We start from the raw sequence: 25,698 nt of genomic DNA on the forward strand, positions 1-25,698 counted from the left end.
AGATGTTGGAGTAAAAGTGAGAGAGCAGAAATTATCCGAGACAAATTTATGTACTGAAAGTAGGTTATGTGCAATTTTGGGAACATGCAAGATGTTGTTTAACTTAAAGGTATTAGTAGAGGTGTTGAATAATGAATTTCCATAATGAGTTATAGACAAACCTTCCCCATTTCCGACCATAACTTTGTCAGCACCAGTATAGTCAGAATGATGAGATATATTAGAAAGATCCGAAGTCATATGATTGCTAGCTCCAGAATCTGCAAGCCATATGTTATCACTGGAGGTGTTGTTGTATGGTGTAGAACTATATGTTGCTGGTGCTGTAGAATAAAATGTTGATGGTACTGAAGAAGTGCTGGCCATAGCTGCAAGTTTGGCAGGTGGATGTTTTCCAGAGAAAGCATAATTCATTCTATTATAACAGTCAAGAGCAAGGTGCCCATATCTGCCACATATCTGACATTGAGGTCGAGTAGACATTGGTAGTGACTGAGAAGTAGTTGATGCAGAACTGGAAGCATTGTTGTAGTTTGGGTTATAGTTATTGCCCTTGTAGTTGCTTGTTCTACCTCTACCCCTTCCTCTGAAACTATTGTAGACACCTCTTCCTCTTTGCCCATTCATTTGTGCTCTTTGTCCTTGAACACTAAAGTTGTTAGAACCAGAATTTGATTCATACCCTTGTTTGAATGCAGCAAAAGCATGATTTGTTGGTTCAGATAGAATGCCTTTTGACCTGTCTTCAACTGATATTTCTTCACTCAAAAGAAGACCATGAAGCTCATCAGTTGTTACTGGTTCTTATCTCACTTTGACTGAAGTAATGAATGGTGCATAATCAGAAGGTAAACCTTTGAAGATATGATATTCCAAATCACTGTCAGATATAGTATTTCCAGCTTCAGCTAAGCCATCTGCAATTTGTTTCACATGTTGTAGATATTCTGACATTGTAAGACTATTTCTTGACAACTTGAAGATTATCTTTGAAACCGATGAATTCGAGCCTTTGATACGAAGCAAACCTCGATTCCAAAGCACACCATAGATCTTTTGAAGTTGAAAAACCAACAATGTATGGCAACAAGTTTTCTGATATTGTCGCATTGATCCAAATTAGTAACATTTGATCATTTTTCAACCATTCGCTGTGAAGAGGATTGATAGTAGTTGTAGATACACCTTCGTTATCAAGAATGTATTGTGATGGACATGATAATGAACCATCAATATAAGGTAGTAGATTGAATCTTTTGAGAAATGGAATGAAAAGGGATTTCCAGGGTAGATAATTCTCACGATTCAGTTTCATTGGAATGTAGTTCTGGATGTTTTGAATGTGAACAATCGGTTGTTGGTTTTGACTCATTTGAGCAGTTTGTGATGAAAGTTGAGCTTGAAGACTCGCAATTTGAGCAACTAACTTTTCAATTGCAATAGAATTTTGATTTTCCATGATTGAGATTTGAAAACTTGAATGATTGATCAAGATTTGAAAATTTATAAACTAAGAAATTGAGTTTTGAGATGAATACACAATTTCATTGAAACTAGATTGATGAATGATAACTATTTGAGTAATTACCTCAATGAAGAAGAAGATGATGATTAAAGAACAAGAACCACTAAGCTTTCACAACCGCCATTAATGGTGTCGCAAGACCTTGGTTCTGATACCATGTAAACATTCTTGAAAGAAATGAGATGATGGAAAATAAAATGATTTCATTAACTTGAATCCCAAATGAACTTACATTAATCTATTTATACTCTACGGACATTAAAGAGAGAATTTGAGATGCTAATGAATAATGTAATCAGCCATAAACTTATACACTAGCATAACAGAAATTAGTTATAGTCTTTGTTGACTTATTTGCTGACTAGATACTTGATCATTCTCTTGTATCTTCATAAGCAGGTAAATGCACAGCTACTAGTCCTACTACGACCTCTCCCTGAAACAGAATAAACTATAGTATAGAGAATGAATTTTGAGAGCATAGCAATTGAAGTCCAAATTGATTCCACTAAAATAAGAAAAACATAAGAAACACGATACAATTAAAGGATATTAAAAGATGTTAAGTGTATCACTTTAATTGCCTCAGCAGAATACAGAAGGGGTGCTGGGCTTGCCACACTTGTCTACAACATCTTTCACCATTTTTTCCTGATTTTTTTTGTATATAAAATTTAAGAGTACTTCAAATTCTCTATTGAAGAAAGTCACCTTATTTTAGTAATTAACAGATGAATTTAGAAAGAAATCACTTCATCTAAAGGTTGTGCAGCAGCTGAATGCATTAAGTTTACCCCAAAAAGGTAGTAGATGAGTGTTAAACTCAGGCGGAAGTGTGGAACTAAACCTATTGCAGTTAAGCACCAATAGTTAATTAGGAAGATAGAGACCATAGAGAAACACCTTTTGATGAGTCAAGGGACCGTGATCACAGTGCTAGAGTTTTAAGGGACATTATCTCCCGAGGGGGTATAGGTCGCAGCCCCCTTGTAATGCTCAGAACTTCCCTCTAGACCTAGCTTCTGTTGAAGTTCCATCCACTTAATACCCCGTTATTTTCTTATATAATACATTGCAGTGATACAAGGATGAAACTATCTAAGGCTGTAGCCTCTTTTTCTCTCTTTTCTCTCCAAACTTTCCTCCACATTAACAGTAGTATAATTTTACTATAGTGCCTGCTTCTTAAACCTGAATCTTATATATTAGACCAATATTTGCACCTTGCTATACAATGTCCACTGTTATGACTATAAGAACTATTTCCAAGGTAATGTCATGTCATGTCCCTGCACCCCTTTTTAAACGAGACTAACATTCACATAGGTTCAACTAGACCTATCTACAAACACATCTTGCCATACATAAAGTCACTGAGCATTGTATGGGAGCCCATCAATTCAAGTAGTACGAGATGCATTAAGGAGCTGAGGTTGAACAAATAGGGAGTAGGGTACTAATTATTACTAGTGGTCTAGTCATCTAGGCTTTAGATCCCAATGCAGATCATAACTAGAAACACTGTTTTGCAAAGCACACAACTCATCATGCAAAGAAGCATATTTGGATAACAATATCCGACTTTTAATATGTATATTTAGGAAACAATATTTATTCATGTATACAATACACCCACATGGTCACATAAATCACTATACCCTGGAGGACAAACAAAAGATCAACTAACTCTGCTGGGATAATTAATGCAACTCAAAGCAGTTTCGGCACATAAGACAGATCAGAATCTAGCTAACTCTATGAAATAGAGTCCGTATATCCAAATGTTACCAGATCACTAACAGCAAAAGGACTTTGTTCAGTTCCCATTCCGTACTTAACCTCTACTTCTGTGATTGTAGTCAATATGTATGGACATTTGACAGTATAATAGTTAAGAGGACAATGCGAACAAGTATGATTTCAACCTCGAGCAATAGGGAAGGATTTGCCTCCCTACACATAGAGGTGGGCTTGGCTCTCACCATCTCAAGGGTATGAGCTGAGCATTAACTGCAGAGATATGGTGATGTTGTCGAATATAAACATTCAAAAGTGTGTCCCAACCTCTTCGGTGCAACGTCCTTATCCCCTCCTAATTTTGTCCAACTACGTATTTATTTCTAGTGAGTTATATCAACTACACATCTAAAATCTAACGAGAAGGAATAAGTGAATCACATTAACAAAAATGTACTGTGCACAGAGGAGATATGAACAATTTTCTTACCAATGCACAACTAGCTTGGAGTAAGGCCAGCAATCCTCTCTCCAAACAAACCATGTTCAACTACATCTGTACCAATTTTCCAATATCAGTTATTAAAAAATCATCAAAATCAAAACATTCCTTAAAAAAAAATTGTGTAAAAAAACACACTAACATAGCACAAGTATAACGGTGTAGCCAATAGGGCCACAGAACACGCCAATAGCCACCAACCATCGACCCATAGTTCTGGCTTCCAAATCATATTCTCTGTAACTCTTGATTGAATGCACAAACAATAGCAATCTCAAACCAAATAGAGCTGGTACTAAGAGGGTTTCCTCCCTAGTCAAACACATAAGTAACATATACACTACTGCCTCCCACCTCATTGAACTGCAACATAACAGAATAAAATTAAGTTACATAATATTATATTCATATCTAAACACCTCAAATATATACAGCAACTAAAAGTCTAAAACCAACTTTCTTCAAAGCAAAACGTAGTCTTTTTCGATATTTTTGACAAAGAAAGCTTTGGGCATCTTTAAAATGGTTTAATGTAAACATATATGTCGGAAACTTGAATCCATGTTGGGGTTTAAGACTTTAAGTAGCAGGTTTTAAACAGTAAAACCGGCCCCTCTTATTACTTTATTAGCTTTCTTTCTATGATTCTATGCATGTACGTAACTGTGCAATGAAACTAGAAACAAAAAGAGAAACAAAACAAACTAAATATGAACAAAGTGTAAAGAGAAGAGGGAAAGTTTCTACCTTCGTTGACATTCAGAAAAGAAGCTTCAGCTGAGCAGAGTAGTAGGACTGAAAAGAGTGAAGAGTGAGGACAAAAATTTTCTTGTTTTTTTCTTTATGTTTTTTCCTGTGCCTGTTGTTTGAGCGTGTCCCCTTTTACGAAATCCTTTAAATACCCCTACAGTCTTTTGGGAATAGTATGTGGGCCCTCAATAAGGCCACAAGAAACAGCTGGATTAATTAATAACTAGTATACTGCTAAGCAGTGGGGGTGAGCGGAGTGGGAGAAGAAGATGGAGGAGTGGAGATTTAGAGTGTCTGGAGAGGGAGAGAAAAAGGAGAGTTGGGAAGATATGATGACCAAAAGTTGGTTTTGTCCACATAACCCCCCTTCTCCCAAAATGTTCGCTCCGCTCACGGATTAATAATTAATGAGTCGTTCTAAGGTAACACGTTGTGTTACGCGGGGCAAATAACGTACTATCAGACCACGTGGATATTCGAACTGGATACCACCCCAACCGGTAAAAAAATAAAAAATAAAAAATAAAAAAATTGTATTTTTTCAAAATCAAATCAAATTTTGTAAATTAATAAGAGTCTCTCTTGGGTCTACAGACAAAAACTAAGTTAATTGGTTTCTGTCTATCTGTGCCTCACCTATCTCTCTCATTTCTTCCTTCCATCTCCCTCTCAACCAAACCCTAACTCTCTTTCTCCCCATCTACAAATCCATCTCTCCCTCTTTCTTCTCTAGCCTCTGCTTAGCAGTTATCCAGTAAATATATTATTAATATTAACTATAAAACACATAAATCTATCATAGATTTTGGCCAGGCCAGGCTATATTTATCGGACAAGAATATATCTTCCATATCTCTTTTTCTAGACTTTCAAACAAATATGCAAACCCACATACTTCATCAACACATAAATTAATAAATTTAAATAACAAACCTATCTAAAAAAAAGTGTAGAACAAGAACTTCAATTAAAATTTCACTCTCTTAATTTTAAAGTGGAAGGGTGGAAAAGTTTCTCTTTTAGTCTTTTTTTTTTTTTCGTTTGGAAAAGCTTTAGTCGCATAGATGGAGAGACGAAACTTGTTGAATAGGTTACCAAGGTCAGTTTCTTTGTTTTTTTAGAGAGGTAGCACCGTGTTTTTTTTAGAGAGGTATCACCGTATCATGGTGCTACCCCGCTAGCATTTAATAGTCAGTCTGAAGACAAAGATTATCGAGGCGCACACACATCTCGATAACACGGTTACAGAGATGATCTCTGTACCCGGTTGTAGAGTCAGTGTCGCCAGGTTGAAAAGAAGCAAAACCCTACAGAGCAGCCTTCACCTTCTCAAATGGCACTCGTCCCACTATCCAACAACTCACTAAATTTTACCTCCCCTTTTTCCAATTCAACAAATAAAAAATGCCGTCGTCACACCCCCCTTTTTTCCAATTCAACAAATCAACTTGCGTCTCCTGCATCGGAAGTAATCGAAACGTCAATAATATATCCCTATCCTTCGGTCATATAATTGTAACGGAAAATGCTAACATTTCCAACGATGGTGGTAACAGTGGTGGTCGGAGTGGTCATAATGTAAAAGGCATAGGTGGTCCAAAAGTGGTAATCTGTTCAATTATGTTCGGAGCGCTTCTTATGCTTACATGGAAAAATTCTTTCAGACTTTCAGCAGTTACATTGGAAAAATTACTATTTGGTTCTGGTTGTCTTTTAGGTTACATGGCATCTGCCTTGATTTCGGTTTAAATTTATTAGGTTTTCTTGGTTCAATCAAGAATTTTTTCTTGTCGCCTAATTTTGGTTATAAGGGACTAGTGTTTGCTTGTGTTGGATTTGCTGCGAGTTTATTTGGGACTGCGATTTCTAATGGATTGATTATGTTGAGGAAGAAAATGGATCCTAATATTGAGACACCTAGTAAAGCACCACCTACCATTTTGAATGCACTCACTTGGTCCGCTCAGATGGATTTGAGTAGTAATTTGAAGTGTCAGATTTTGAATGGTATTGAGATTGTTCTTGCGAAAGGGGTGTCTGTGGTGTTTAAAGGGTGGGTTGTGATTTTGAGGTCTTTGAATAATGTTCTTGGTGGGGTTTTGTTTTTTACCTTGGCAAGGTTAACGGGATTGCAGAAGGTTCTCAATAATGGGAAGATGGATTCTGAAGAGGACGAAAAGTCAGGTAAACTAGTGCGAGCACTCACATCTGCTTTTTTTATTTGATCAATCTTGTCTTGAGAAAGTTCAGATGAAGAAAGGCCTTGTATTGAGAAAGGACCAGTTATGTTGTTGTATTTTATGCACAATAGCTAGTAGTTCTGTTTTGATGAATATTGGTTTGTTATTATGTGAATAAATGGAAGGGTTAACTAGTATTACCCCCCTACTAGATGACCCAAATTGATTTTTTTTTTGTGTGTATGGGGGTGGGTGGGGTGGGTGGGTGTTAATACTAGTTAACTCTAAATGGAAATATGTTACGTCTTTTCATAGAATTTGATAAACTTTAGTTAAATTGAGTACTGCTATTCTGATGCATGAGAGCATATATGAACCAAATTGATCCATTCCCAATATCTTAAACTTGCAGACCACATTGATGAAACCCTGAAGTCTGGGTGATCCATCATGTACCACAGTATGGTACGATATAGGTTTGAGCATTATTAGAATTTCTAGCTAATGTCATTGAGATTGATTTGTGTGAGTAATTTGAAATATTGCTAGTGTATACCTCATATTGCAGCAAAGTATGGAGGACAAAATGTCTTCAGCCTTGTATAGACAGATAGGGCAGTGTAAGAACCTCATGATGAGTTGGTACATAATAGATGTAGAAACAACATATTGCTTTTAGCACTTATAAATTCACTGCTGTTCCGTTGCGGACTTGCAGCAACTGAAAGTAGAGTAGGATGACATGTAGTTCATTAGACATCGGTAATGTTAGCTCTTAATTTGCTCTGAAATGGGATTGGCATATTGTCAGAGGTTTTTCTCTTTGATTTTGCACTCACACCGGTTTGATCATTCTCTCTTTTGAACTTGAACATCTCTAAATCGTCTTCTAGACAGTGATTAGCAGTAGTATTTTTTTTTTGGATAAGGATTAGCAGTAGTAAGTTTCACGTTGTGCAATGTCTTTCCTTTGAAGTAATGGAGATTTTGGACCTAGCACTGAGCTTTGAAATCAAAGATAAAAAGCTCTTAGGATTTTAGCAAACCAATGGCGCACAGAAGTCCTAGAGTGAGTGCTTGTAAAGCAATGGATGAAAACGGAATTGAACCAAGCGTTACCATCCTAAAAAGTTGAGAAGTGGATGAAAGACATCGAAATGCAAAGGTGCATACACACTCCTTGCCATAGTGATATTTGCTACTGCCTTCACCTGATACTCATAAAATCAATAATAGAAATTACCATTGTTAATAAAGTTACATTTAGAGATAAATATTGTGTTTTAAGTATTAGCAAGAAAATATTGTTTGTACTGTACATAAAGAAAACTAGAGCTTAAAAACAAAGGTCTAAGGAGCTATATGAGCATGTCTTCAGTGCGCGAGATGTATGGGCCTTTGGATCAGTACTTTTTTGTTGAAATACACCCTCACCTCTTTGTGTGAGTGGCCCAGACTAGATTTACCCTAAAAACAAAGGTCTAAGTAATTGCAAATGTGAGAAAACTGAACTAATTGTAGGGTTTAACTTAGGGTTTAAGCTCTTTTATAACTATATATCTTTCACTATCTATATATTTTTCTAGTAAAACTTTTAAATGTGAGAAAATAAAATAAAGAAGAAAAGGAAGAGGAAGAAGTTACCTTCGTTCTGTTGCAAGGGTGATGGTGCGAGAAAAAGAGCTGGAGCTGAATTTAGGAGAGGCCTCATTAGTGAGTAGGTAAGTAAAAGAGCGAGGAGTTAGAGACTTCCTAATTTGGTTTATAGGCTTTTGTGATGTTAGAGCGTCTGGCATTTTGTGAACTGGCTTAGATATCCTTTTGTTTTAGTTCATTTTACCACAGTTTTAGAAAGAATGGGGTTAGGTTGGTCATTTGAATATAGATTCTATGGGCCTGCTAAGGAGTTCGGAGGCCCAACTAACTTATATGGGCCGACATTACCAAGAGATTGAGGGGAAGAACTGATGTTGGCATCAAAATTTGAATGGAACGAAATGGACAAATCTGAAATCATATTTGTTTCAGATGTATGAACATTAATTCAGACTAGTTCACTATGGAATCTCGTGTTGATCCTCCAGCGGAAAATGAGCAGAAGAAACATACCACAAGGGAACTAAATATTAATATCCGTTCAGCTACAAGTCTACAACAACTCAACAGGGAATATAAAAATTTCCAGACCAACAGATACCTTGGTCTGCTCTTTCTCCTCCAAACAAAGTGAAAATATATACCCTAAGCTTTATAACACACTCTCATGAGTGAAACCAGATGAAAAAGAACCAATACTAGATTTTGTCGCCGCACAGGTTAGCAAACTGGGTTCCATTTTTCTATGCAAGATGTTAAAGACTAATCCTTGGCTTAAAAATATGAAAATCTAAAAATGCAAGTAGTACTAGACGAGCAAACTCAGACGGAAGCCTTACAAGAATATCCTTACAAAGTAGTCACTTCAACTCTAAGGAACAATCAAAAGCATGACTTACAAGAGAGTATCTCAAAGTACGAACTTCCCGCTTGGAATAAAGTACAAGTTAATACTAAAATATACATCCAGAAAGCACCAGTATATGATCAGATCAAATTAGTGTCTTAGTGTACGACAAAATTCCCTATCATTAACATTTGCAGAACTCTTGTATCTTCATAAGCAGGTAAATGCACAGCTACTAGTCCTACTACGACCTCTCCCTGAAACAAAATCAACTATAGAAAGTGAATTTTGAGAGCATAGCAACTGAAGTCCAAATTGATTCCACTAAAATAAGAAATAAAAACATAAGAAACATGATACAAAATAAGGAATATAAAAAACTTTCAGAGTATCTCTTTAAACTCATTGTTCAGCAGAATACAGAAGGGATGCGGGCCTTACCACACTAGTCAACAACATCTTCCACCATTTTCTCCTTATTATTTTCGTATAAAATTTACGTGTACTTCAAATTCTATATTGATGAAAGCCACCTTATTTTAGTAATTATGAGATGAATTTAGAAATAAGTCACTTCATCTAAAGGTTATGTAGCATCTGATACATTGGCGGCGCCATAAACTTTCTCTACCTGGGGCACATGGAGATGCTGCGGCCTTGTTTTGTGCGGACAATACTATATACAAAGGACTATGAATCTTTGTCCCTTGTCAATGACCTATTTGCACAAGTGCACAACTGGGATGTAGCTCAAGAATGCTCTAAACATGGAGGGTCGGACTTGATCTTCACCCACTAGGTTTTACTCCATTAAAAACAGTATAAAGTATAAAAGCTTGTATATGTTGTAGTAAACATATCCTCTGGGGCACAAGCATAACTTGGGTAGTTGATGAGTTACACCGGTCTTTTGACAAGGTTTTAAAAGTGAAGAAAATGATTTGTATCTATATAATAAGATAGGGATTTTTTTTCGCTACAGGACAAAACTATAATAAAGGACGGTCCAGATCGAATTTAAAACCATCAAACGGCTACTGTGCTCTTATTTTCCCCGAGATACGTGTTGGCAGCTATTACTAAATGTGTCGCAAAGTTGATCCATGAGCCGAAACGGCTGTAACGCCAACAGGTCAACAGTTCGAGTCGCTCTAACATCATTTTCTGCTTTGTTTTGTTTATTGCAACAACATAAAATTGATTAAAACAAATATTGCTGTTGGGATGAATCGAACTCGGGAACCAGTGTGTTAAATACTCACTGATGCAACCATCTTGGAGTAAAGTCATCCTATTCGTTGTCTTAGAATTTACTCATGGAGGTATTGTATGCATGCCCAAGCATGATTGCAACCAGTGCCGAAGGCCTTTAATGCATAGGTGAAACGTGCAAGGCATGCATAGGTTGAATCCATTTTACAAACACAATTTGCCATAAACAAACTCACACAAAGAGTGTCTTTAAGACACAGGGCATATTCTAGTAATTAGATAAGCTCAAGCACAAGGTTCATTGTTGTGTGCTGATCTGGCGAGTCTACCTTTTCAAACAATTGTGAGTGAAAGAGTAATGTTTAGTTGGTGAAGATACAGAGGTCGGTGTCCAAGCCACAGAGTAATATCTAGTAAGTGATGATGTTCAAAGGTACCCAAGTATGAAGTATAGACAGTAGTACACTAGTACTAATATGTGAACTTCACAGATTTGACCAGGGGCACGTGTAATGCGGCTCCGCCACTGGCTGTATACATAAATTTACCTCAAAAGGTAGTAGATGAGTGTTAGTCTCAGGTGGAAGTGTGGAACTAAACCTATTGCAGTTAAGCACCAATAGTTAATTAGGAAGACACAGACCATAGAGAAACACCTTTTGATGAGTAAAGGGACCATGATCACAGTGTTAGTCTTAACTCTTAAGGGACATCTCCCGAGGGGCTATAGGGCAAAGTCCCCTCGATTTTTTTAGGATATTTTTTTTTCTATTGTGTAATAATTTACCCTGTTATTTTCTTATGTATAAGTACACATTGTAGTGGTACAAGGATGAAACTAACTAAGGTTGTATCCTCTTTTTCTCTCCAACTTTCCTCCCCATTAACAATAGTATAATTTTACTAGTGTCAGGTTGTTAAACCTGAATCTTATATAGTACAACAATATTTGCACCTTGCTATATAATGTCCACTGTTATGACTATAAGAGCTATTTCCATTGTAATGTCATGTCCCTGCACCCATATTTGAACAGGACTAACATGTACATAGGTTGAACTAGACCTTTCTACAAACACAATTTGCCATAAACAAACTCACACAACATTTTATTGGATCCCATTAACTCAAGTAGCACGAGAGGCATTAAGGAGGTTTGACAAGCCAAGTTGGGAGAAGGTTTACTAATTTTTACTATTTACCCGTGGTCTAGTTGTCTAGAGTTTAGAGCCTAATGCAGATCATAACAAGAAACACTGTTTTGCAAGGCACACAACTCATCATGCAAAGATGCATATTAAGATAACATATCTGATTTTAAAATGCATATTTAGGAAACAAACTTCATCCATGTAATCATGTATACACCCCCATGGCCACATAAATCACAGTACCCGGGGACAAAACAAAAGATCAACTAACTCTGTAAAGAAAATTAATGCAACTGAAAGCAGTTTCAGGGCACTATTTAAAATACGTATCCCATTTGGGGACATATGACAGATCAGAATCTAGCTAAATCTATGAAAGAGACTCCTTATATCCAAATGTTACCAGATCACTAACAGCAATTTGACAGTGTAATAGTTAAGAGGACAATGAGAACAAGTGTGATTTCAACCTCGAGCAAAGGAAGGATTCGCCTCCCTACACATAGAGATGAGCTTGGCTCTCGCCATCTCAAGGATATGAGTTGAGCATTAACTGCAGAGATATGGTGACTGTAAAGGTGTGATATGGTTTTCCCTTACAAACAGTCTTTAGGGGACTAGAAATAGATAATTGGATGAGACCGAGTTCGACTTGAGAGTGAACTGCCTACGTATCTTACTCTGGGTTCCAAGGGGGAGAGTAGAATCAGGTCTGGCGTAGTTCATAGGAGAGGTATTTATAGAGATTGAGCGTGTATCCTTGCTCTCCACGTGTAAAGGGTGTCCTAAACGTGAGGTGGAGATTAGGATGGCACGTGAGAACTGCTCTCATAGTCCGCCAGAATGATGTGGAGTGGCAACCGCACAAGTAGCTTGGCGTGATTATCGTGGTCGACGGTCAAGATATGTACAAGTACTCTTTAGTCATGATTGCTTATGGATAGGGGATCCGTCACTTCCTAGCGTGGTTCGCCCGATATTGCGATCCGGGCCGTGATGCATTCTATCGGCTCATGGATGCGAATTTTGCCTCCATAGGTCGATGTGTTATTTCCACCATGTTAAAAGATCTTTGGATAGAGAATATCACTCCCCAAAGTACTACCAGCCCCTAAAAGTTCCCCAAGGAGTTAATACGAGGAACCAAAAACACCGAGGGTTAGGTTGTGATAACGACCACCGAGAGATCGGTAAATAGCAGCGTGGACTATGTGAGAGGTGGAAATCTCCCACGATCCGGAGAGAACGGCTCGTGTTAACCATGTGAGCTAGTGGGTGCGAACGCTTGACGCGCGGTGCGTGACGCGGATGATCCGAAAGCAGCAGAAGAAAAACGCGCCCGTTTTCTGATGTGAAAAAGATAGATGCTTGGTTGGAAGTCGCGGGCAGCTAGGGCTGGGTATAATCATGATGCCTTGAAACCGGAGGGCGGTTGCTCAAAAATTTTACTTGCTCAAAGTGAGACTTCATTTGGTCGCTTCAGTGGTAGATTTAACTTCATTACCGCATCATCCTTCAAAGTTAGTTCTCCGCCATTTTTGAACCTCTTCTTCTTGTGTGGTGCTACCTCGTGTTAGAGTTGTTAGGATCTGCTGTTAGATACTAGTAGCTAGATTTGTTAGGTTTAGAAGAGAAAATGTCCGACTCGATGACACCTCGATCTAACGAGGTTCGTGGAAGTGTCTCTTTGGTCGGGATGACGAAGGTGATGATAAAGATGAAGTCCGTTTCAGTGGGATGGGTGAGAGTGATGATGAAGGCGAGGCGGCCGGGGGTCGGCAAAGGGGAAGATGTGGCTCGATTCATTACTGCGTCAGAAACACTCATTTATATTCAGCCAGCACTTCGTGTCGCGCGAGGGTCGCCTTTCAAGTTCATCCGGCCGCCTGTAAATCGTGGGATAGACATGCCGTTAGTATGCCCCATATCCGCGAAAAGAAATATGGGATAACCATGTTTATCCGAGATCCATGAGCCCGACTCCATCCACGAACGCCCGGTTTTAGCGAGAGGTATACCCCCACATAATGGGGTGATCATCCGCGAGGGATACCGAGGGCTATTATGACGATACCGCTCTCCAAGCCGGTTTTGCGAAGTTCCCGAACCGCGGGCAAGGCAAGAATTTAGTTTATGGGGAACACGTTATCTTTACTATTTAAGGTTTTGATCTCTTGAACGCCAAATAACTTTTGCGAAAATATGTACCGGATCGAGGTCGCCGATGTAATCGAAGCACTATCTCGTTATAAGTTTATCTAGGTCATTAACTTTAAATTTTAGCCCGACAAGGTGAAACACGAAGCTACTGTCGGCGCTCGACGGTAAAGAGTAACGAAGTCGACACAAACGACCATCGCTTCCTCAGGACGCCATCGTTGGCTAGCTGGTTCAAGTGAACCATAAAGTATGCAACTTTATCGGTGCGGGTGGAAGCCATTGCCGGTTCGATTAGGGCTAACTTAATTTCGTAGAACTTTTATCAATCTGTTGCCTTGTTGGTTATGCGTTGATATTCACCAAAAAGGAGTCAAGTCGATAAGTGATCGAAGTTCGCTTGCTTGTCGCGAGATCTAAAAACAAAGCTAAGCTACCGTGGTTGCGATTTCTTTGAAGAGCGAGGACCTCGCCATCCGGAAAAAAGAGTAGAATGTAAAGCCCGAAAGCGCTGGGTAACTCTGGAGGGAATCCGTCGAAGAAAGCCGATGGATGGAGAAGTTGTAAGAGAGCGATCCGGGTGACGCTGGAAGACAAAATAACGGAGCCAGATCGGGTGAAGCGACCACCGGGAGCGCCGGGCTTCCTGTCCGAGGGGAAGGGCGAGAGGACGCCCTTTGATCCGATGACGCCTTTGACATCCTGTAGTATCGACCGCGCGAAAGTCGCCGGTATCGGTAGACCGCACTAAAGTGGTGAAGAATCGGGGAAGCGGCTCGCGAACCCGGTATGGCGCGAGGCCGATGTTCGACTTCGCCGCCCTAGGTGAGGACGCCTCGAGGTCAGCCTTCGAGGTCGCCGACCTGTGGTTGTTGGAGATCCTCCGCAAGATGAAGGGAAAGGTTGGCGCCGGAGAGATCGGTAAGCGGCATCCAAGATCGGGAAGGACGAAATGGAGCGCAACTTGATGTACATCACGAGGTATCCGAAGAAAAACGCATGCGAGGAGGTCCGATCGGCAGCCTACAAGTCCGCCTCTATAGCCGCTTTTCGTTGAGGGATGACCCTAGATCGTGATAGGAAAGACTTGACGCTGGGCGAGCCGGAGTCGAACCCGGGGGATGGACAAGGCGATGTGCCCGGTAAGTATGTTTCATGCTTCTTGATCATCGCGGTTATCATAAATAATGCCGCTTGTTTGATAATGATCCGATGTATGGTGCGATCCGTCACACCGATCACCGGGTACCGTGGTCAAAGACGGCCGCGTAGATAGTCAATTGGGAGGAGAAGCGGACGCTGAGTCACCGAGGGACGAAGCCATCGAATCGCTGGCCGCGGCAAGAGGCGTAAAAGGCCGAATCGATGCTACTGAGGCCCTCAACCACCGCTTCTAGCTCGAGAAGACCTCTGCGCGTGAACGAAGTCGATCGAGTTGAAGATGAGGTGGAGCGCTGGGGGCCAACTAGCCACAAATAACGCTTTATGCCAACGCCGTAAGACTTCCACTCTGCAAGCCAAAGAGGCCTATCTCGCCATCCGTGGCCGAAAGGTGGAGGAGCCGGAAAGGAAGATGGACAACCCGGCAGGAGGAGCGGAACGCCGGATTTCGGGCGAAGCTCGGCGCGAATCGGGCTGGCTCGCCGCCCTATTCCTCGCAGTCGTGTCACCCCTCGCCGGGTTTGCCGAGTGAAAGCGCCTTTCCGGGGGTCCAAATGATCTCCCCGGTGGTTGCCGATGCATTTGCCAGGGTGTCCTCCGCGGTGCAAGCTCCGCGGTCCGCTTTTGAATGTGATTCTTGGAGAAGGTTTAGGCGAAAATGTTTAAGATACCCGCTTATTACATGCCGCCAGAATGGGTCTCCGGCGTAAAACAATAGATTTGGTTCCCCTGGTCGACCGGCAACTCGCTTGTGTCTTCGCTGTTATTGACCGCGATATCGAATGTTTAATCGTCTTTGGATTTCCGAGTATTCTCAGCAAAGACGGTTAATCCGCGGAACCGGGTGTTCTTGTTGTTTGTTGGTCGCCACCGCTTGAATGTGAATCTTGTTGCTCTTTTGTTTTATGCCTTGTTTTGTGTATGAGAGGAATGTTTATATTTGTAAGCGCAGCCCTACTATTATGAACTAAATGGTGCGGGTCGCTCATATCGATGATGGTGACGCCGGACGCTCAGATTCGAGCCGCCCTGAATGCATTACGTCGCATGGCGCGGGTACGCGGTCGGAATACGGGCGGTCGGGGGTGTGAAATGATGGCTGCCGGGTTGGTTGGCGTTTGGTGTCTCGATGCCATAATGGTGTGCATTATCAAAGAGACGCTTCGTGAGTTTAAATACGACCGGTCAGGAGAGCAACGACATTTGCTTCTTCTTGTTCTTCCCATCGCCGCCGCTTCTTCCTACCGCCGCTTCTCTCGCTTTCCCTTTACTCGTGCACGCTTTTCGGCTTTCGCTTAGATTGTGGACGCTGAAACTACCGGGTCGCTTCTAAGCCGCGTCTTTGTGTTGTTTTCGTGGTGTAGCTTTCATTATGGCTCGTGTATGCGCCGACGCCGAGGAGAAGCGGAGTGTAAGAGCGAAGTTCCCTCGCTCATGGAGGAGATGGAGTTCCGGCCCTCATGTGCATGGGGACCGTGGGTAAGAGGAAAGTCATTTTGATCCGGTGGCAAGAGGAGCAAACGATCCAAGGGGTCGGGTCGCCGACGGGGCGGCATTGTGTTTAGGTCGCCGCCGGAAGGAAGCTCTCCCTGGTCGCTGATGGAAGTGACGACTGGAGCAAGGTCGCCACGTCGCTAGTGAGAGTTCGCCCTCGCGTTAGGGGACGTAGGGAGCGAAGTTCTACTACGCCGGGAGGACGGAAAGAAGCGTCTTTGGAACGCTCGATTCAGCAGCCTTCCACTAGCCATACGACTAGCTTCTTGTCAAGCGGGATCGTGTTAGACGGGGGACCGAAATGAGGTCGAAGATGAAGACATGGACACGCCACCGGGGACTATGGATATGGCGAAGTTGTTTGGTGAGTATCTCTATCGCCTTTCGCTTTGTTTCTAAGTGATTCGATTATGACTTTGTCCTTGTAGTTTCGGGCCGGGTATGATAAATCAAGGACGCCGCGGCAACATGCCGATACTCGATGTCAACTCCCGGTCGAAATGGATGCTTCGCGAGCCACCGGGGCCGGCAAGAGGAAACCGGAAGCGATGATCGCGAAACACCGTGGTTCGCTGGAGGATGAGAACGCTTAGACGGGTCACCGCGATGGCCGAGCCGCGGATGGAAGTGGCGGAAGTCACCGAAAGTATGCTAAGCGATGTCACGGGTTGCTCGCGAAAGCTCAAAGCGCCAGATACTACGGCCAGAAGTGAGTATGCCAAGCCGACGACGAAGTATTGTCACCGACTAAGGCGACGGGGCTCGAGCGGATCGGTATGCGCGTTGTTCTCAAGCGAGTCGCGAGGCATGTTCCTTCGACTAGCACCGCCCTCAAACATGTGGTTGATGCCCGCGATGTTGATTCCGCTTTTAAGGAATTTTGTTCGTGTTTGTAATGATCCCGCTTTGTTCTTTGCCCCTACGGGGTTAAACATTGAGAGCCGTGGTCTTCAGCTTGCCCGAAAGCGGCTTAAACTTTTTATACAGAGAACCGGGTTTCCACGAAAGTGGCGCTTCGTTAATTTTTCTTACTTTGTTTCTTGGTCCGACCGATTTCCGGGTGCACCCAGCCAGACGCTGGTTTGAACCGGTTATCCAAACCCGGCCAGATATCTCCATGGTAATTGTAAGTTTAATGTTTTCCTTTTGCTTGATTGACCGCGACTAGTGCTAGCTTATTTAGTTTATTGGGCTTGTCTCGATGTGTTCTCATTAAGCCGCTATACTTGTTTACTCTTGTTCTAAGAGCGGTCTAGGAGTATAGTTCTCAACGAGTAACACTCGGAGGGCGAGGAGCCCATGACGCTCCCGAAGCCGCTCGCTTGCCCGAGATGGTGCGTAGCCCCCGAGGGGCGTCGCCTCCCCGGAGCGCGCTCGCCGAGTTGATTGTAGGAGGAGTATAGGTCCTCAACTTAGCGAGATTCGAGAGGCGAACGATGAGCCCTGAGGGACCCTCGATAGTGTTCTCAACTTAGCGCATTCGAGAGGCGATGAGCCCCATAGCCCCGAGTGTTACCCTCGCCCATGAGTCCGCGTGTATAGCCCCTCGCCGAGTTGATTCTAGAAGCCCTAGAAGTATAGGTCCTCAACTTAGCGAGATTCGAGAGGCGATGAGCCCCAGTAGGCTCCTCGAGAGCGCTTCGCCGCATGAGAGCGCAGTATAGCCCCCGAGGGCGCATTTGCTCCGAGAGCGCTCTCGCTGAGTTGACCCTAGAAGCATAGGTCCTCAACTTAGCGAGATTCGAGAGGCGATGAGAGCCCTGTAGGGGATCCCGAGATCGCTCGCCTCATGAGAAGTGTATAGCCCCCCGGTGTCTTTGCTCCTTAGAGCGCGTTTCGCCGAAGTTGACCCTAAGCATAGTCCTCAACTTAGCGAGATTCGAGAGCGATGAGCCCGTAGGCTCCCCGAGAGCGCTCGCTTCCGATGAGAGCGCGTGTATAGCCCCCGAGTAGGGCGTCTTTGCCTGGAGCGTTCTCGGCCGAAGCTGATCCTAGAAGTATAGGTCCTCAACTTAGCGAGATTCGAGAGGCGATGAGCCCTCAGAGGCTCCCCGAGAGCCGCTCGCCGCGCATGAAAGCGCGTATAGCCCCGAGTATGTCTTTAACCTCGAAGCGCTCTCACCGAAGTTGATCCTAGAAGTATAGGTCCTCAACTTAGCGAGATTCGAGAGGCGATGAGCCCAGGGCTCCCCGAGAGCGCTCGCCGCCGCATGAAGCGTGTATAGCCCCCGGCGCATCGCCTCGGTAGCGTTCTCACCGAAGTTGATCCTAGAAGTATAGTCCTCAACTTAGCGAGATTCGAGAGGCGATGAGCTTGTAGGCTCCCCTAAGCCGCTCGCCGCATGAGAGCATGTATAGCCCCGGTATGGATGCTTGTGGTGCGCGATTGGCTTAGCTTGGAGACTTGAGTAAACAAAACCGCAGCTTTATGATGACAATCTTTAGTAGTTTACACTTGAACTTGTAGTACATGTGGACATGAATTACAATAGATAATGCCGCTATTGGTAAAACCGCTTTTTAGTAAGTATGTGTTCCAAGGTCGCGGGCGTTAACTTCCCCTTCCGGGTTTTAATCCAATACGCCCCATTGCCAATGACGCTGCTTCTACCATGTAAGGCCTTCCCACGTAGGCTTAGTTTTTGAGTCATCTTGAGTTTTTTTCAAAACTAGATCTCCCGGTTGAAAAGATCGGGGGTGCACTCGTTTGTTGTAGGAGCGCTTTAGGACTTGTTGGTAGGATGCTACTCTGATAGCTGCTAGATCACGCCGTTCCTCGAGGAGGTCAACCTCTCGAGCTAACACTGAGTCGTTAAGGCCTGACTCGACAAGCTCAGATCGGGTTCTCGTGATTGTCAGCTCAGTGGGGATGACGGCTTCTGTGCCATAGCATAAGGAAAATGGCGATTCACTTTGGCCGAGCGAAATGCGGGCGCGGTGAGCCCATAGTATGTTTTCGAAATGATTTGGCCATCGGGCTCTTGTTATTTTCAATCTTTTTCTTCAAATTCTCTAGAATAGCTTTGTTGCTGGCCTTTGCCTGACCATTGCTTTGAGCGTACTGGGGAGTGGAAAATGCGTGAACTATCTTCCACTTGGCCGAACTCTCGACCGCTTTTGCTTTGAACCGAGCCGCCATTCATCACTAGTATGTGTGGTAAGTCGAATCTGATGATATATGAGTCCAAATGAAATTCCCGACATGTGACTCTTTGACGCGGTGCCAACGGAATTGCTTCGACCCACTTAGTGAAATAATGCGGGCGCAAAGAAGAACGGCGGAAGCCGGCTCTTTCCTCGGGGATGAATGGTCCCATAATGTCCATGCCCCACATGTGGAACGCGGCGAAGGCTCGCGATGTTGATCAATTCGCGGGCCGGTCAGATAATGTTGTGACCAAATGTTTGACATTTGACACACTTTCGAGACATATTTTGGCATCAATCTGCATACGGGGCCGAAGTATCCTTGGGAGATCGCCAGGCCAAAAATGAGGCGACTCCAAAGATGATTGCCACATTCTCCTTCATGGATTTCGCTAAGATTAACCGACCTTTTCGATCGATGCACCTCGATGAGGTCCTCCCCGCTGGACTTTCTAATAACCCGTTATTCAACGCATTAATAGCTACGTGCACGTGTGGGACCTTTCTCGGCTTTGGCACGCCATCCGGAAGTGTGCCATCTTTGGATGTATTGTATATAATAGGTCGCATCCATGTTTGACACATCCGATCTTCAGAGCCGGGGCACAGTCACCGATTGCCAAGACATGGTTTGCTTGGTAGGTCGGGTCGATCGACCACTTCAATGGTCGGTTAATGTCTAGGGCACAATTCGCGTCTAAGTGGCTAAGTATGCTAAAATTTATCTGGCGTGGACGGTTCTCCACGCAAAAAATGGTGTATCGTAGCTCGCTAAAGGAAGGAAGCAAATCATTAACAACTTGAAGGTACTTGGAAAAGTTACCTTTCTTTGGTAGTGTACTTTTTTTTGACCTGGGCGAACTGACCGACCGGTTCATGAAGTCACTAAAGATTTGGATCTCCTTTACACCGAAATGGATTGCCGCATCGCATTCCCATTATTAGTGTTTCGTACTCGCCTTCATTGTTGAGGTTCGCGAAGTCTACGCTGGATCGCTTATCATAGCTCCCTCCCGGGATACTAAAACGACTCGATACCGCTACCTCCCCGGGTTCTTTGGAACCATCGGCGAAAAGGGACCGTGATCGCTTTTATGTTTGCTTTTTGTGGGTGCGACCTCATTTCGACTCCCAATTGGGGTCGCCGACCGAAAATCTGCTAGAAAATCTGCGACGACCTGACCTTTCTGCGGTGTGGGGGACGAATTCCATGTGGTGCTCGCCCAACTCTTCGGCCCATATTGCCATCCTGGTGGTCTTATTTTCCTTGTGAAGTATCCTCTTCAACGGGAGATCGCTAAGTACTTTGATTGGATGGGCTTGGAAGTAAGATCTGAATTTTCTTGCTGAGTATAACAAAGCAAGGATCGCTTTCTACGGGGAGTAATTCCTCTCTCACTGAGTGAGTGTCTTACTTGTGAAGTAGATCGGCTTTTCTGAATTGTGTTCGTTTTTTAATAGGAACGAACTGATGGCGAAGTCCGATATTGCCAGATAAAGCCCCAGAGTTTCTCCGTTTGTCGGCTTAGCTAAGACGGGGGGTGTTGTCAGGTATTCCTTAAGGGTGGAGAATGCTTGGTGGCATTGATCGTTCCATGAAAACTGCTCGCCCTTCTTTAGTATCTGTAAGAACGGTCGGCATTTGTCTGATGCTCTCGATATGAATCGGTTGAGTGCGGCGACCATACCTGACAACTTTTGTATCTGTTTCTTTGTTTGCGGGTCGGGCATGTCGAGGAACGCCCGAATTTGATCTGGATTTGCTTCGATACCTCGCTGCGAGACCTGATAACCGAGAAATTTTCCGGAGGACGCTCCGAAAAGGCACTTCTCTGGGTTCAACTTCATTCCGTTCGTCGTAGTCTGGAGAACGCTTGCTCGAGGTGATTGAGGTGGTCGCTCATTCTTGCTTTTGACAACCATATCGCCGATGTAGACTTCCATGGTATCTCCTAACATGTCCCGGAACATGTCGGTTAAAGTCGTTGATATATCGCCCCCTGCATTTTCAATCGAACGGAGAACATTGTAACAATAAATTCCTTGCTCGATGATGAATGAAGTCTTCCTCCCCGATCTTCAAAGTGGTATTTGGTTGTACCACTATATGCATCCATGAATGAGAGCAGCTTCGTGCCCACAAGTTTGGTCGACTAGTTGGTCGATTCTCGGTAGTGGAAACCGCCTTTGGAGTTTCTTGGTTGACGTTGGTGAAGTCGACGCCAAGCCGATCGGTACCATTCTTTTTCGAACGGCGACTATGTTTGTGACCCACTCGGGTAATCGACCTTCCTGATGAACCCTATTTGTTTGAGTTTGTCGACCTCATCGTTCACTGCTTTTTGAAAACGTAATGACAATCTTCTCGGTCGCTGGCGAACTGGTTTGGCACCAGGGTTGACGTTTAGCCGGTGGCATGCAACGCTAGGATCTATACTAGGCACGCCGATATACGACCAAGCGAACACATCTTTATTCATCGAGAAAATTTACAAGGTGAGCCTTTGTGTGGGTCGAGGTTGGCTCCTACATAGACGAAGCTTAGGGGTCGCCTTCGGTTCCCATATTCACTTGCCGCTTTTAAAGTCGATGCTTGGTTCTCGGCGCTTCGAAGCTTTACGGAAGATTGCACTTTGGCAATCCGGGCTGGTCCGATAGCGGTTGGAGTAGCCGTAGAACTGAACGCCTTCGTGGTTACGATAACGAGGTCGAAGTGGATCGCCGCCGCGGACAACATAAACCGGGTAGTTCACGCGCATCGCTACCGGTCAGGTTGTATGGGAGCTGTTGGTGCGATCACGAGATTTTGTTTGCACGTGTCGCTCTCCGATTAAGGTTAACCTCGAGGATTTGCACCGCCGGTCCGTCCGCCACCGACTTGGTAAGCGGTCGGGCTCCTCGGTGAGAGGAAGTTTTATTGAGCCCCGGTGTTTCTTTTTTGGTGCGGTGGTTCGCACCTCGACCCACTAAGTCTTTGGCCATTGTATAGCTAATGGGCTCGTTGTTGACGATGATGATGGGAGGTTCACCGATCTTGTTTCATGCGGCGATGATCCGTTACAATGATGGGCCTCGAGTCGGTTGCTTCAAGCTCCATCATTCCCTCGACCAGAAAAACGGATCACTTGGTGCAACGTGGACCAGACGACCGTCGATCCGATGATCCACCGCCGCCCTAGAATGGCGCCAGGGGACGACTTGGTATCTAGGACGCCAAGCGCGTGTTGAAGCCGACTTTGTCTTCCCGAACCCACCGAGATCGGGAGTATGATGTCTCCTATTGATCGGCCCCGGAGCCATTAAATCCGGGAAGAGGGTTGCGATGGGGTCTATGAAGACCGACTTTGGCAAGTTCATCTCTTGGATCGTGTGGTAGAACAAAATATCGCAAAGAGCTGCCGGGATCGATCAAAACTTCAGCACGGTCCGGGCATCGATTTTGACGTGGACCACTAGTCAGAAGTTATCGCGGGAGGCAAACTTTGTTGAGGTCGGCTTCGGTAGGTGATGTCTCCCCGCTTCATACCTCAACCGCGCGGGCGCTGGGCGGCTTGTAAAGAAAAGTTGTACACTTCATGGAGGGCACCGACGCCGCGCTTTTTTCCCCGCGAACTTCGAGGCGGAATCATCCCGGAGTGTGATCATGTGGATGGTTCAATGCTGCTTCGCTTGACTTCTTGATGGGTGACGGCGATCTTGACGGACGCGTTCTCTGAACGCCCTTCTGGCTGTGGGCGACTTTGAGACCGCAGATCGCCCGTCGGGGTGGGGACTGCCAGTGTCTGCGGGCCATGAGTTTGTGTGGCGCAGTCGCCGTCGTATATATTGGTGTATCGCTTGATGTGCCCGAACCAACCCGAGTGTCTTGCAAGTAATGCTTGAGCCCCCAAAGACACGCCGGTCTCATAGGCAATTGGGCGCGATGGAACGCCGCAGGTATGGTCGGGTCGATCGATCTGCCGGCACGCCTTTATCTCCGGTCGGTAAAAGCACTCGCTTTGATCTTCTCTAGTATGTAACTAGGAGATCCGGTGAGAAGCACGGCGAAATCTCGATCATTTCTTGGTTTGGGTTTGGAGGGTTGCCCTTTGTTGTCGGGTCGCTTTCCTAGAGGATGATGCTACCTCGTAAACCTCTCCTTCTTCGCTTCTTCTTCTTCTTGGTTCTCGCATTTGCGGACCTCTTGCAGCCTTTTAATGTATTTATCAACTCGAAGCGTCTACCGCGCCGCCATTCGCTTCGGCCGGGTCTTTCGGGAGCGATCCGTTAGGTCGGTATTGGGGGCGCGGCAAGCGGTTGGAAAGCCACCGCGACAAATGATTCTTTTGAGGCCGCTTTCCATGTCCAAGAGTTCTCGTTTTTGAACCGGCTTAGGAAGGAGTCATGCGTTTCTCCTTGTCAAGAGCGAAATGGGAAGAGTGAATTGAGATCACCCTTCTTACATCCGGTTGTATAATGCGTCGGGCTTGGCGAACAATTCGGTGAAGTCGCTCGAAAGCTTTTATGGAGTCCGCCTCGAAAGAGAAGAACCAATCGAGTGGGCCATCTTTTAGACTCACCGGAAAAACCGCTGCGGGAGATGGTTGAACTCTGGTGCGCTGTAGAGTGCAAGACTTTGGGCATATCGTGCTATATGCTGGCCTGGGCATGTGCGGCCGTCGTGACATCGGAACCGTGGTTGGACAAAGTTTGGAGGAAAGACTTTGTGAAGTACTTCAAAGAAACAAATGGAGATCTTGGTAGGGTTTTCAACATCTTTTGCACTATCCGGGTGGAATCTTTCTTGACGCATTTTTGTCGAGCCTTTTGGTTCAAATTCGGTGATCCGTTGACCGACGTTGATGACGTCGTCCTCTCTGATGACTCCTAGTGGGTTACGTGTGTGTCCACCAGGCGCAGAAGAGCGTGATGTTTTCTTGCCGGAGCTCAACTATTTGCTCGTTCACTGTCCCTAGTTGGCCTGCTAGATGGTGGAGTTGAGCTTCGAGGCTTGCCATGCTTCGTGGGCTTGAGAATTTTGGTTATAAGTTTGTTTGGAAATGGTTTGGTTACTCGAGTAATCGAGACCACGACGCGCCAATGTAAAAAGGTGTGATATGGTTTTCCCTTACAAACAGTCTTTAGGGGACTAAAAATAGATAATTGGATGAGACCGAGTTCGACTTAAGAGCGAACTGCCTACGTATCTTACTCTAGGTTCCAAGGGGGAGAGTAGAATCAGGTCTGGCGTAGTTCATATGAAAGGTATTTATAGAGATTGAGCGTGTATCCTTGCTTTCCACGTGTAAAGGGTGTCCTAAACGTGAGGTGGAGATTAGGATGACACGTGAGAACTGTTCTCATAGGTCTGCTGTAATGATGTGGAGTGACAGTCTGTACAAGTAGCTTGCGGCCGTGATCAGTGGCTGACGGTCAAGATATGTACAAGTACTCTTTAGTCATGATTGCTTATGGATAGGGGATCTGTGTCACTTCCTAGCGTAGTTCGCCTGATATTGCGATCTGGCTGTAGCGTTCTACTGGCTCATGGATGCGACCTGTCTCCATAGGTCGATGTGTTATTTCCACCATGTTAAGCGCGTGATGGATAGAGAATATCACTCCCCTACAGTGACGTTGTCGAATATAAACATTCAAAAGTGTGTCCCAAACTCTTTGGTGCAACATCCTTATCCCTCCTCATTTTGTCTGACTAAGTATTTATTTTTAGTGGGTTATATCAACTACACATCTAAAATCTAACAAGAAGGAATAAGTGAATCACATTAACAAAAATGTACTGCACAGAGGAGATATGAATAATTTTCTTACCAATGCACAACTAGCTTGGAGTAAGGCCAGAAATCCTCTCTCCAAACATACCATGTTCAACTACATATGTACCAATTTTCCAATATCAGTTATTAAAAAATCATCAAAATCAAAACATTCCTTAAAAAAAAATTGTGTAAAAGAACACACTCACATAGCACAAGTATAAGCCACCAACCATCGACCCATAGTTCCTTCTTCCAAAGCACAAACAATAGCAATAGCATACCGAATACAGCTGGTATTTTGAGGGTTTCTTCCCTAGCCAAACACACAAGTAACATATATACTAATGCTTCCCACCTCATTGAACTGCAAAATAACATAACAAGATTAAGTTGCACAACGTTAGATTTCTATATCTAAAAACCAACTTTCTTCAAAGAAAAATGTAGTCTTTTTCGATATTTTCGAAAAGAAAGGTTTGG

General features: G+C 43.9%; 2 long non-coding RNA genes and 1 pseudogene across 3 annotated transcripts; 1 reads left to right on the forward strand and 2 right to left on the reverse strand.

The window, feature by feature from the left end:
* Positions 1–1,902: 1,902 nt before the first annotated feature.
* On the reverse strand, positions 1,903–4,617 carry LOC147523654 (uncharacterized). Of its 2 annotated transcripts, none has more exons than XR_015216809.1 (4): positions 4,512–4,617; positions 3,907–4,127; positions 3,753–3,818; positions 1,903–1,961 (listed from the first exon to the last, which is right to left on the reverse strand). It is a non-coding gene; the product is annotated as an uncharacterized LOC147523654 (long non-coding RNA). The 2 variants fall into 2 exon arrangements; XR_015216813.1 differs by having other exon boundaries at positions 1,903–1,976.
* A 1,543-nt stretch (positions 4,618–6,160) lies between these two features.
* LOC147523655 (protein RETICULATA-RELATED 2, chloroplastic pseudogene) lies at positions 6,161–6,739 on the forward strand (annotated as a pseudogene).
* Positions 6,740–9,045: 2,306 nt separating this feature from the next.
* On the reverse strand, positions 9,046–25,568 carry LOC147523656 (uncharacterized). The gene is made up of 3 exons (XR_015216800.1): positions 25,425–25,568; positions 25,271–25,330; positions 9,046–9,394 (listed from the first exon to the last, which is right to left on the reverse strand). It is a non-coding gene; the product is annotated as an uncharacterized LOC147523656 (long non-coding RNA).
* Positions 25,569–25,698: the final 130 nt, after the last annotated feature.

The sequence above is a fragment of the Coptis chinensis genome, chromosome 1, assembly GCF_015680905.1.
Source record: "Coptis chinensis isolate HL-2020 chromosome 1, ASM1568090v1, whole genome shotgun sequence".
NCBI classification, from domain to species: Eukaryota; Viridiplantae; Streptophyta; class Magnoliopsida; order Ranunculales; family Ranunculaceae; genus Coptis; species Coptis chinensis.